This window comes from Coenobita brevimanus, chromosome 27 (genome assembly GCF_032717465.1).
Source record: "Coenobita brevimanus isolate Jiangsu-jjx chromosome 27, ASM3271746v2, whole genome shotgun sequence".
Lineage (NCBI taxonomy): Eukaryota > Metazoa > Arthropoda > Malacostraca > Decapoda > Coenobitidae > Coenobita > Coenobita brevimanus.
The window spans coordinates 23,279,301-23,293,429 of NC_136980.1; positions in this window are offsets into that span (position 1 = coordinate 23,279,301).

Below are 14,129 nucleotides of genomic sequence, written 5' to 3' on the forward strand. Positions count from 1 at the left end.
GGTGTATGGCACTCTCACTTACCTTATTTCTTTCTTGTATATATTATTTGGTATAAGAATAGGGCATAGGGCTTATTTCAATGGATGAAATCAGTGAAAAATTCCAGGGAAGATTTACTTAGCGTAGCACGGCCAGGCAGGCGAGAGGATAGGGTAATGGAGGGGGGTAGGGAGGGGAGTCAAGAACGGGGAGAAATGGCTAAATTGTCAACAATGGATGGGAGTACAGATGAGATTAGGAGTGCTGACTAGTGTTGGACATTGGCAGTACTGATAGATGATACAAGCCCCCACTTGGAAGCCCGGGTGAATTCAAAATAACACAGAATCACAAAAGCGACGCCCCGCGGTATGATCCCTTGCTCCCAAGCGTCACGAAAGTGACGCCTCGTGGTTAAGGGGTTAAACGTAAAGCATATGATGTGTGGAACTCTGCAAGTTGCCGACCAAACAATTGCATGAATCTGGTAGAGTCTGTGCCAAAAAGACTAAATGAAGTTGTTGATGCACAGGGTGACTTGACAGATTACTGACCTAATAATATCTGCTTTCTTATAGTTATGTTTTTGAATATATTGTTACGTATGATCCCTGTATCATCATTTACATGGATATTGTAGAAAGTCGTTATTGATAAGTAATATGCTGTGTTTATATATCATGCATTGTCTTCATTACACAAATAAGCAACAATCCTTCATCAGGGTAAGAGACATCAAAATAACTGTCCTACATGAAGTTATGTGCTATAACTAGCTCACCATACAGATGTGTGAACACTGTGAGATCTGGCATGATGATATCACCTATCATAGTCCACTGATTAAAATAATCACTACCTAAACACCTAATAACAAATTGTGCATCACAATATGAACTGTTAACATATGCAAATGGGTTGTGCATCACTGTTATTAAACAGCATTTACTCTTTCCTAGGTAACACTGTAATGTTGGCTCTGCTTTCTGGTTCATCTATATTTATAATTCACATTACCGTCGTAGAATGTGCGTTAACCTGCATCGTAATACCTCAGCCACATCAACTAATTAACCTGTAAATCGACTTGCAGCAATGTGCCAAACGAGGTGTGGAATGGAAAGGAACAAACATGAGGGTCGTGCCAAAGGGTCGGGCTACCCAGGCTGGGAGGAGAGAAGGGAGGAAGGTGCGACCAGCAATGTAATATGTGACGGCATATCATGTTTGTAGGAATTTATTGGGAGATTACATCAAACTTCATTTCACAACAACGAAACAATTTATACATTTTGTACAATAAACGTATCAGTTAATAGTAATATAACTTTGGGTAGAGGCAAGCTTACAGTACTACCTTGAAGAATCACTTGACCTCACCTTTCTCCCTCATTCATCGGTCTCCTCACCCTCCCCCCCCACCTCGGTGGCCCCTGTATGGTGTGATGTTTACTAGGTGCTTCGGATTCACTCGTCACAGTTTCATGTTCACAGTGAGGATGGAGAGGTGTCAACACATTTGTCCATGGGTGTACCTGGCCATCTTCCTGTTTCTTCACTTCAGCAGGAACTATGGGTCATCTCCCAATGACCGGTTATGGAAAATAAGACCTATCCTGACCATGCTGAAGGAGTCGTTTGCCGGGCTTTTCCAACCATTTCAGAAAGTGGTTATTGAAGAGCTGATTGTGTTGTTCTTGGGCCGCGTAGCATTTATTCAGTTTGTGCCTTCAAAGCGTCACCATTTTGGACTGAATTTCTTTGTCCTCTGTGACTGCCAAACTGGATATGTGCTTGATGTAATAGTTTATTCAGCTACAGATGTTGATATAATTAGCGATGATCCCAATAGTTTCTCGTCATCAGTCGTAAAGGTGCTCATGGACAGGTATTTCAATGAGCACCACATCCTGTACACTGACAACTATTACACTTCCCCCGCATTGACCAGGAATTTACATGAACATGGTACTGGGTCCTGTGGAACTGTTTTGCAGGAAGAAATAATTTTCTATCTTTCCCAGAAAAAATGGAGAAAGCTGCCCTCCTGACCCAGAAATGTGGCAACATGTTAGCCCTTACATGGCACGAAAAGAGTAAGGGTAACATGTTGACCACAGTTCTTAAGGAAGTTATGGAGGACACAGGCAAAGCAGACTACTGGACCAGGGAACCTGTGTTCGTCCCCAATACTGTCAACAACTACAGCATCAACATAAGGCTCGTTGATAAGTCGGGCGTGCAGACTGGGGCAGTTGAATGCCTCCATAAATCCTGTTAGAAGAAGGCGTTCTTACATCTCAATATCGCCGTCCTGAACAGTTACCTACTTTTCAAGCAGGTTTGACTAAGGAATCGATCTCTGGAAGAGTTCGAGAGAGACCTGGCATGTGAGTTGCTTGCAAGGTATGCAACTACATAATTGCTAGTTGGCAGGCAAGGGATATACCAGCTGGTGATGGTAGACAGGCTGAGCTGCATTTAGTATTTCCAGCATCATCGTCATGTTGACGTAGGCCTAACACCTGAAGGTGGTCTGGCCAACAGGCACTGTCTTGTCTGCAGCAAGACAAAACGCCACATCCCCACGCGAAAGGAAACCCCCTACCAGTGTGCCGAATGCAAGGTCTCGCTATGACCTAAATGTTTCTGTGAGTACCGCTCAGATGCCCAAATGTTTTGTTTGTTTAAGTGAGCAGGTGTGCACAAGTGTTTCTTTGGGGGGTTTATGAGAAAAGTGAACAGGTGTCTACAAGTGTTTTTATTTTTTGGTTTACATGAAAAGTGAACAGGAAAGCACAAGTTTTTTATTTTTATTTATGAGAAAAATGAACAGGTGTGCACAATTTTTTTTATTATGATAATGAATTGTTTATGGTAATATGTGATGCAATGCATGAGAAATATTATGAGTAACCCTACCTGATGTATGAAAGAAAACCACCAGTGCATGTAAGAAAATGACATTGTTGTGTACAACGTCTTTTTATACTTACTCTTGAAATATTTGCGAAGATGTGATATGAAATGTATTTGTGACTTGAAGTACAAATTTTATACGTTGTGTAGATCATAAGCAATATTTTCACGATGAATGGGAAGAATACAAAAAAAATTATGAACAAGTGTATACTTCATACTCAACTCTCCTGCGTGCAGTATGCTAAGCAATGTTTTTTTTTTTCAAATGCAATAAATCGTAATTGTGATATGAAGTACAGGATAAGTACTGTTGAACATAAGGCAAGTGTTATAACTAATGCCTGAAAACAATCAAGAAAAATATACGGCGTAAGTTTTACCACACACCTATGGGGCATAGTGCCACCGTTACTACCGGAAAACCGAAGACGAATCAAAAGGACAGGGTGATGACTTATCCTTATGACGGTGCCTGTGGGCAAGTAAATGAGAAGTGTATAAATTTAGGTGTTTGTGGAGGAAGGCCGGCCAGTGTAACAATCACCATTCCAGTCAGTGCTGCCAATGCTAGCCAGGTTCGCCCAAGCCACAGCCAGCAGCCCAAGCTCTGAAACTCCCCATCAAATCATCGACAACCACTTATCTTCTACCGTCCTTACTCAACAGCCGGACAATTTGGAGACCTGGGGATAGTTTCATTTGCAAGGAAAAGAGTTTGTGAGTAATATGGTTTTTCAATTACTTCTCTAAAAGATATACTTTTCCAGATAATAAGGTTTGAAAAAGAGCTCCAGTATTTTGCCAGAAATGCACGTAGTGAGAATGTGCCAGGCTGAAAATTAACCAGGCATTTAGGGGCTAAAGAAACAAAAATCAATAAATATCACAACGTCTTCAGTAAAACAACACCATTATCAATTTATATCGCTGTTTTTTAAAAAGAAACACTCCACTGAAAGTAATTTACAATTGCACTGGTCAACAGTGCCACACTGAGATATGTTTGCTGCACTCTAGTACTGGTGTGATTCATCCCTGTGTTCTGCTCCAGCTATATTCGGCTTATTTAAAAAAAAATAGTGTTATCAACATGGATTTTAATATTAGCAAATACTAAATTCAAGCATGTTATCACTGCAATAAAATATCCATATATAAATAACTATGTACTGTAGTGTGAAATGATTAAAAAAAAAAACTGAAAACTTAAAAAAAAAGTGTTCTCAAAAAAAGTTACATGATGGACAAAAATGGTTTTCAATTTCCAGTTCAGGGTCCAGAAATATAAAAAAATTGCATGAAAAAACAAAACTTTTTTTTTTTTTCAGTGTATACCTGTGTAGTAATTAAGGCTGACAAGAGAAAGGGGAGGGAACTTAGAGTGGTATAAATATCTCGGCTATATCACATCTTGTTTAGAAGGCCTTTGCATGGTTGTAGAGGTACAGATATGCTTGTCTTGCGCTCCTCTAGCTGCAAGTCTGCTCCACCGGCATTAGCTTTTGTTTACCATTAGGATGGTGTTAGATTTGGTTAGCTAGTTTTATTATTCCTATCTTATTTGTAAAGATTTACGATAGATGTTTGTATCTGTTTCTTGACACAGCCTTTGCTTCCCCACTTATGGAGTGACCCTCTCACTGATCGGTCTTAACTGTCTTATCCTGGGTATCTTGTCCTTTGCTCAAGTTCTCTCTTTCTTCTCACTTCCCCATGAGGGAGTGGTGGTTACTATGGTGGACACCCTACTGTCTCCTACCCCTTCAGGGGGGGAGGGGAGATGGTACTGACGGACCCTTGACTGTGTCACAGCCTGACTGTCCCCCGACTGACCAGCCCTTGACTCGTACTCCCCGTGACATTTCTGTAAATAACGCATCTTTGTTGTGCTATATACTGACGGTTCCACTCCCCTGACAAGTCATAAGTCTTTCATTATTACGATGGTAATTCATGTGTTATTGGTGAGGTGGAACAAGTGAAAAACTTGATAAGAGAGACCCGCTTAAGGCTTTTACTTCCTCTCAGGTAAAGGACTTATTGAAGCTGCGTAAGATTTACTGTTATGATGTCGGGCAGAGGACCCTGGTGTCCATGAAGTCTTGCAAAGGGGTTTTCACCTGTTGGGATCTCATAGCTATGGAAAAGAACATCATACGTGAACATGCTCAGCAGGATGTAACTGATTCTAGATTTATAAGTCGATTCTCAGCGTGTAGAACTAAAACTACCCCCATTATCACTTCACCTCTTTAGTACCTTATATTTAAAGGTGATAAAACATATGTATATAAATAGTATGCCTTCTTTTTGTACATGAAGTAGCCTACAAATATCTAATACAAATAAATATTTATGATAATACAAAGAAAAGGCCACATTTTATCACTTGTTACTAAAACTTGGCAAGTTTAGAAAGAAACTGTAGAATTAATGCATATGTATTTATGAGAACAAAAGATTATTGCTCCCCATACTAAAAACTTGTAATTAAACTCACCAGCCAATATGGCTGGCTATTGCATGCCTTCCCTTGGTAGGCCCTGCCTGACCAATAGCCATCTATTTATCTACCTGTCGATCTACTGCCAGACGCGTTAATCCCGTAAGGGGTGGCCACAAACAAATCGCCTCCATGTCACCCTGTCCCATGCTATTTCACTGCCCTGATCACACACCCCTCTCTCATATACCTCTACACTCCATCCGCCCATCTCATCCTTGGCCTCCCCGACCCTCTTCCCTCCTCCAGTTCACTCACATACACTCTCCTCATCAGTCTCTCGCTCTACATCCTTCTCCACATGGCCAAACCATCACAATGTGTTTCTCCTAACGCTTCCCAACACATCCATATCCACAGCACAACACTCCTTCACTTCCTCATTTGTCAGTGTCTCTCCATGGACTCCACATGCTTCTCTCAAAAAACTCATTTCTACTGCTCTCATTCTGGACGTGTGTCTCTCCAACAACGTCCAAGCCTCACTTCCATACGTTAGAGTTAGTATCACAATACTCATGTAGTAACTTTATCACCTTCACGCTCACTTCCCTGATTCTTATCACTGCTTTCAAAGAACAAGGAATCTTTCTTCCTTGTTGCACCCTTTCAAGCACATCACCCTCTGGACTAACATCCTTACTCATCACACCATCCAAGTACTTAAACGCACTCACATTTTCCACTTCCTCTTCATCCAGCTTCACTGTACATTCAGTAACTTCATTTCTCTTGAAAACCATAACATTCTCCTTTAGATTCCGTCTCTTACACGCTCTCCCAGAGACACTTAACAACACAGTATCATCTGCAAACAACAGCACAAGCAGTTTCCACACATTGCCTTCTCTCACTAGGGTCGCCCCAACATCCACTGCCCTACCTTGTATCTCTTTTATATTCCCATTCATATACAGATTGAACAAGAATGGAGGCATGACACATCCCTGTTTCAATCCAACCCTCCAACTGAAAAATTCACTCAGTTCACTGTCCACATGCACTGCAGCTTTAGCACCTTCGTACATACTCTTCACGGCATTGAACAACTTTCCATTTACTCCATATATTCTTACTACTTTCCACAATCCTTGTCTATCCAGCCTGTCATATGCTTTCTCCAAATCCAAGAAGGCAGCATACAACTTCTTTCCCTTCTCTAGAAACTTTTCTCCTAAAGACCTAGGAATGAATACCTGATCTATACAACCTCTTCCCCTCCTATAACCTACCTGTTCTTCTCCAACTAATGCCTCTGTTATTTCTCTAATTTTGTCAGTAAGTATCCTACCATAGACTTTTCCTAATACACCAAGAAGACAAATGCCTCTATGATTACCTCACAATTCTTTTTCCCATTTTCCTCTGTACAGGGAATACTTATACCTGACTTCCTCCCTGACTTTACCTTCCTCCCAGGCCAATCTGCACATCTTCCACATCCATTCTACTACTATCTCTACCTCATGCTCGAGCATTGCACCACACACTCCATCAATTCTTGAGGCTTTCTGGTGTAGGTAATTACTCTGTATTTCGACTATGGTACCCTCACCCTGCTTTATTTCGGAGCCAGATGATTACCCTAACGTTGTGTATAGGTAGTCACGGCTCCTTCATTACTTCTGTGTAACTGGACAGTGCACTACATAACACTGTTTGGCTTGACACTTAGGATAGTCATGTGTTGGTTGCACTACACGTACCGGTAGTGAGTGGATGGTGGGAGCCCCACCACCTATTAGGAATATATGTATATATTTTTTTTTAATAATCCCGGAATGAAAATTACTGAACTGAAAAATCACATATAAGGATCAAGCCATAATCTCACACACCTGCATAATTATACAAATATTGGATATGTGGTTCATCATGGAAAGCCCGATGATAATCGCAAATATAGTCAGGAAAATCGGACTGCTATTTTGTTAATCCTGCAGGGTCCTCCTTGGTATTTTGTCTGTTGCTCTTCCATTCCACATCATAAAGTAGATCATGTTCACTATAAGAAAGTGAATGCCCGATCATACATCGCCCTTATCATAAAACATTTAATCAAAAACCCATGACTGAGACCATGTGTTGTTTCATTCAAGTGTTATGCAAATGCATGTTACGAAGATGCCCTTCCTGGAATATGTTACCCACAGGTCGCTCATCTACTGTCTTTTATCGCCCATCTCTGAGTCAGTGGGTGTTAGACTCCTTTTACCTTAACCTGGCCTTCACATCCATCTTTTTGCGTCTTAATTCACGTAGATCAGTGTCAGAATAAGACGATACTACGGCTGTGCATCCTGCATATAGCACTTCTTCATGATTAGCACCATGTCCTATTGTTAATCTATTGCTTCAACCAGACATGTCTACAAGTCACTTTCTTCAAGTCTCGAGTCAAGTCTCGAGTGTTCTTTGTCAAATCTCGAGTCAAGTCTCGAGTCTTTATCGTCAAGTCGCAAGTCAAGTCTCAAGTCTTTAGTGACAAGTCACAAGTCAATTCGAAAGTCATTTTTGTCGAGTCGCAAGTCAAGTCTCGAGTCCTGTTCATAACAAGACCTGTTCATAACAAGACCTGTTCATAACAAGACCTGTTCATAACAAGACCTGTTCATAACAAGACCTGTTCATAACAAGACCTGTTCATAACAAGACCTGTTCATAACAAGACCTGTTCATAACAAGACCTGTTCATAACAAGACCTGTTCATAACAAGCTGTGTTGGTTCAAGAATTAGATATGATAAAGCTATCAATGCCCCACGAATTTTTACAACAGTTTCTAGAGCTACTGAAGTAATTATTTCCCTCACAGGGTTAAATATCATCTGGATGTAGCCAGAACAAAATATGTATTTTACTTCTAACCACCTAGCGGTTAAAAATAGTAAAACTAGGAAAGACCACCACCTTCATCTTATAGTAGCTGCATCTCTCTCAACCTTAGTTTTTAGTTATACCTGTTTTCAACCCATTCTCACAGTATGGCACAGTAATGTATATATGATCTATGAAGTATTCAATACTTTTTACATAATGGTGAAACTGAACGCCATCCCACAGCAGCCTATAGAAAGGGAAAACTATCTCTATTTAATAACAGTAATGTAACATACTGTATAATTTGATATATAATACCTTAAAATGGTCTTACTTATCAGAGCTTACTAAAAAATATTTTCAGTAAGTAAACAAGGAGAAACTGAATTCCAATGATTAATAAACAAACAAACATAAAATCTTCAGAAAGAGAACAAAGTTATCTTTAGATGGTTTTATTGACATTAAGAGAGGTAGTTCGGTTGAAGTGGTTAGATTAAGCCTTCATTAATTTCTTCAATATGAGAGGGATTTACTTAGCTGCATAAAATCATCTGAACGTGAACAAGAAGCGGTGCCAAGGCACAGCAAACCCGTCCCCGGCATTCATTTTAGTGCTGACGTATAAACACAATCGGATATCTAGTCAAAGATGTCACATACCAAATTTGTAGTAGATCAGGTGAAAATTGACAATTTTATGCCCATTTGAAGCTTTAGGCCCGACCCACCTGCCATTGACCCTTTTACCGCAAGCTAGGGGGTGACCCTCCTGATGGGAAGAGGCATGTTATAGGAAGCAGATATGAAAGATGCACCATTAGGTTTGGGTTTCATTTCTATATAACTAATTTGAAAGTAGTTATGGCGACAAAAAATACGCATCCCCGTTATTTTAATTTTGGTGGGCCTACAGCCTGGGCTTTAGCCCAATTTGGCCCAATATTTAATCAGGTGATCAGAAGGCCATAGCCCATCATCCGTGTAATTTTAGTCAAAATCGCACCAGTAGTTTTCGCGAAAAATTGTTAACAGACAGCCACCCAGCCAGAAAGACAGACAAACAAACAAGCAAGCAAACAAACAAACAGAGAAAATGAGTGAAAACAACACCTGTCCCAGAGCCCCTCCAGGGCGGGTACGTGTAATAAAGACGAAGCAGGGGACTTCAGGGGTTCAGAAGATTCGAAGCAGGATGCTGAACTCAACAAAGGAGGCTTCGAACAACCGATATTAACACCTTCCATGTGGTTGTTTTTTGTACCATGTTCAAACTCTTTCCAGGAGACATATTGAACTGTGGGTTAGGTACAGCCTTTATTAACTCATTAACCGATAAATATGAGAGGCCTTTCCTAAAACAGACAAAAGTGTCTGGATGGGGAATATAGCAGTGGAAGGATCGAATTGCTGAAAATTTACTACTTTCTGTCACAACGTTTTCATGTATTTTATTCATGTTGTCTCCAGACATTTTTAAAACAGATCGTGAGAGAGGTTTCGAACTGGAGGGGTTCAACAATATAGCCTTCCTTCACCCATCCAACTGAAAGGGGTCTTTCTTAAGCTACAGTATATTCAACCATATGGAGGTCTACTGGATTGGAAATCGTCTGTAGGTCGATATTTGTCTAGCGAAGTGTGACCTAGTAGCAAAAGTGCGTGTAGGCTTCCTTGTATGAATACAGTATATCTTGTCCCCCGATAAATAATACAGTATTTTACAATATGACTGTGTGACTGTCAGGTTTATTATAATAGTAACAATTGGACAAAACACATCAGAGAATGAAAGCTCACCTACTTTGTAAGTTTTTTGTATTTTAATATCCTGAATAACATTTAATGGCTTCTGGATACACCATTATTAATGGTTCTGTCATACATGGTATTTTTTCTTGCACCTACTGGTACACGACACATTATTATTATGGAAGAAAGTATTAGTCATCAGTCGATATAAAATGCTATCTATCTGTCTATCTGTAGCAAGATGCCATAATCCCGTAATTTGCTTTTGAGTTTGTTGTTTTACGAGGAGAGGCACTAACCCTCCACCAACCCATCTGCTTACATGTAGGGACGTTTGGGTTGGTTATATGGTTACCAACCAGCGTTGTAAATGGTTTCTTGGCTTACAGGAAGCCGCTATGTTTGTCAACCCATTATATCCCAGTGTCCTCATTTGAGGACACCTGATAAAATATTATTTTATTACTCAATTAATGAAAACACTGACAAAAAAGCAAACAAAAGTAATATTTCAGTGGGTTTTCACCAACATCAAGCAAAAATTAAGTTTCATTGACATATTCTTAAGCGATTTCTTGGTATCTAAAGTTGGTTGAAAATGGTGCTTCAAAAATGTTTGCATACTAAGAAGCATACTGAATACTACAAAGCCCAAATCATCTATGTTCATCCTGTCGCATGTTGTTAAGTGGATGGCCTACCATATGCATTATAACTGAATTCATTTTTTTCAGTACACAAGAGCACAACCATGTTAGAAAATGCTTGTCCTCAAATGAGGACACTGGGATAATATAGTAATATTACGTGTTCTTACATGTCCCAGCCTGCAGCATCCAACGACGCTTCATTTCTGCATAGATCGTCATAGACAGCACATTTGCCATCTCTCAAGGTTAGTAAAGAATGATGGTAGTATAGTTTAGGTGTAATATGCTTTTATGAACCTATGAACATATAAGTATTTGGTGGTCAATACATTTCAGTACTTCTATTTTTTGATTTGTTACTTTACTTTGATACAGATGGCGAAAGCAAGACTTTCTGCAATTACACTGGAACAAGCACTTGAAATTTTGAATCAACAGGATGACGAGGAAGCTAATTATGAAAAAGCTGATGTGGTTATTGTTCCACCAGATGTAGATGAACTGACTGATGAAGAGGATGTCAGCGAAGATGTTATTGGTGAGATGTCTGTTCAAGATGTGCCAGGTTCCTTAGAAGTTCATATTGAACAAGTGCCAGCTGAAGAACATGCTACAAACAAACCTGGTTCAGGTACATCATTCAGACAAAAAAAGAAAAAAAAAAATGGGAGAAATGGAGTTCCCCCGAGCTAAGCCCTGTATTGGACTATATAGCCCCGCTAGGGTTACAGGAGGGAGCTACCCCTCCCGGAACGGCAGCCAGGGCGAGGCTCGAACTTGCAATCCCCCGATTACAAGTCCAGCGCGCTACCACTGTGCTACCGCCCCCCCCGACAAAAAAAAAAAAAAAAAAAAAAAAAAAAGTGCCTCTGAACCCATTTGGAAACACAAAGATCCCCAGTATACCAAGGTCAAAGAGCGTTCTCAACATCATAGTGACTGCTTGCAGAAAATGAAAGAAAGCCTAGAGAATTTATCATCACTTGAACTGTTTTAGAAGTTGCTAACTCCCTGCATCTGTGAGCATCTGTGAACAATTACAATGCCTATATGGGAGGTGTAGATCACCATGACTGGTTGGCTGGAAAATATGCCACCTCTCTGCGGGGAAAGAAGTGGTACTGGCCCCTCTTCATACGTTTGTTAGAAATGAAAGTTGTAAATGCTTGGATTATCCACAAATTCCTGTATGAAGGAAAGGAACAGCTTGATTTAGTGAGCTTCAAAAGAGCAATATGTGTGCCATATCTGAAGCTTGGTGATGCAGGTGGGAAAATAGGAAGAAAAAGCAATACCCCTGGTCTGTCTACAAAACTAGCTGATGTTCGGTATGACGGAATGGACCATGTTATTGCAAAGCGCCAACAGCAAAGACGTTGCCAAAGAAAACCATGTTCAAAGAACCAAGAACTTACTGTGTCAAATGCAATGTAAGACTCTGCGTAGAATGTTTTGCTCAGTATCACAAAAAGTAAATATACAGAAACCAGCTATTCTTTTTTCTCAGTTTACTTGTCTTTTGGAGATAGCATGTTATTTAGTTTCAGCACAATTACATTCTTATACATGCGTTTTTATGTAAATACACAGAAGCGAGCTGTTCCTTTTTTTAGTTTACTTGTCTTTGGAGATTGCATTTTATTTAGTTTCATCCAAATTTTAGTCTTATCCAAGGGTTTTTATGTTTCTGTTATTTAGAGAGAGTATGTATTACTTTGTCCCAGTGTCCTCATTTGAGGACAGCTTATTATTAGAAGATTATATTATATTGTCCCAGTGTCCTCTTTTGAGGACAGCTTATTCTAAGCTTACTGAAGGAAATAAAGTACTGTAACAAGCATGTCTTATCTTAATTCATTCTATACAATAAGAATTTCATGAAAATGCCCGAAAAATCTTCATTAAAAAAAGTTGGGATATAATGGGTTAATGATATGCCACCTGAAAAGAAGTGACAGGAAAGATGGAAGATATTGGAAAAGAGGTGGGCAGACACAGAAAAAGAATGATAAAAGTGAAGGAAGAAGTAGGCAGCACTGCATCAAATGAGTACAAGAACAGATTTGTGACCACTAGCTTGGTGCCGTCAGACGCCTTCATCTCAGCAGACCTTTCAAAACTGCATCCACCCAGAACGTATCCAGCACCCCGACATATTCCATCACATATTATGTCTTTGGACAGACTCTCAGATACACTCCAGACACACCCAAGAAGCAAAACACCCGCACCTCAGATACATCCCAGGTATCATTAATACTCCCATCCTTCAGCATCCCACATTTGTGGCTTGTAACATGCCAGGGTTCATTATTCAAAAGAGTACAATGACTCGGTAAATGAGTGACACTTAGTGGATTTGGGCGCCAGTGTGTGTGTGTGGGGGGGGGAGAAGAAAGAACTGTGTCTATCTTAATTTTACTTGTCATAAGCCTGATATGTACACTCCTAAGCTGGCCTTTCATTTATATCCATTGTATCTCATAAGGTTATTGTTAGATCAAATGCCTGAAAATGCATTTCTGTTTTAGAATCTTCCTCGTGTTCATATGATGAAACTGCAATTATATTATCTGTGGCAAAGCAGGGCTACATAACATAATCTGAAGGCTAGATTTAGGTTAGAAATGATACTACCGGTATATAATAGATGAAAGGTAGAGGATGAGGGCTGAATGTAGGCTACGATGACAGGCATTTGGGGAGGTTGGTCTGAGAAGAAAAACCAAGTAAGCAAGCAGAATCACACAACAAGACGGACAAATCTTGGAATCAATCACAAAGCTCCATTGTTACCATACTTAACACATTCTGTCAAAATTTTCTGCCCAGCCGTCTAACGACGATACACTGTGTGTGACGGAAAAGGAAAGAACTAGATATTTGTGCCAACCACTAAGTCGGTAGAAAGGATGGGGACATGGGAAGAATTAGTTGGTAAGGGATTGATTTTCAGTTGAAGAAACAAGTATCGGGGCTCAACCCAACATGCGTGGGCAGTATTTAGTGGCAAGGGACAGTCACAAACACATACAAGTGTGACGGAGAAGGAAATCACCCAAACATTCCCCCAGAATACCACACACAACCATCGATTTACATTCAGGTCCCTATTTTCAGTTCCAGGTAACGGAATAACGTAACGAACTTAACAAACTTGTTTAGTTTTGGAAATCTAATATACTGTACTATAGCACTAGCTGTGTGTGTGTGTGTGTGTGTGTGTGTGTGTGTGTGTGTGTGTGCGTAATTCACCGGGTCGGTCAGGATCACTTGATGGTCGTGATCGTCAGCTTTTACCCTCCCGGAAGGGAGCTGAGAGCTCATATAGTCCTATCTAAGGGCAAGGCTGTGACCTTCACACACGTACACACCCGTCCCCTTGCTCAAGGGGGACAGTAATCACCCACTTCGTCAGTGAAACTTTTCGCAACCTGAGCGAGGCGCGAACTCCCGTCCACCAGTTGGCAAGCGAGAACGTTACCATTGCGCCAGCGAGCGG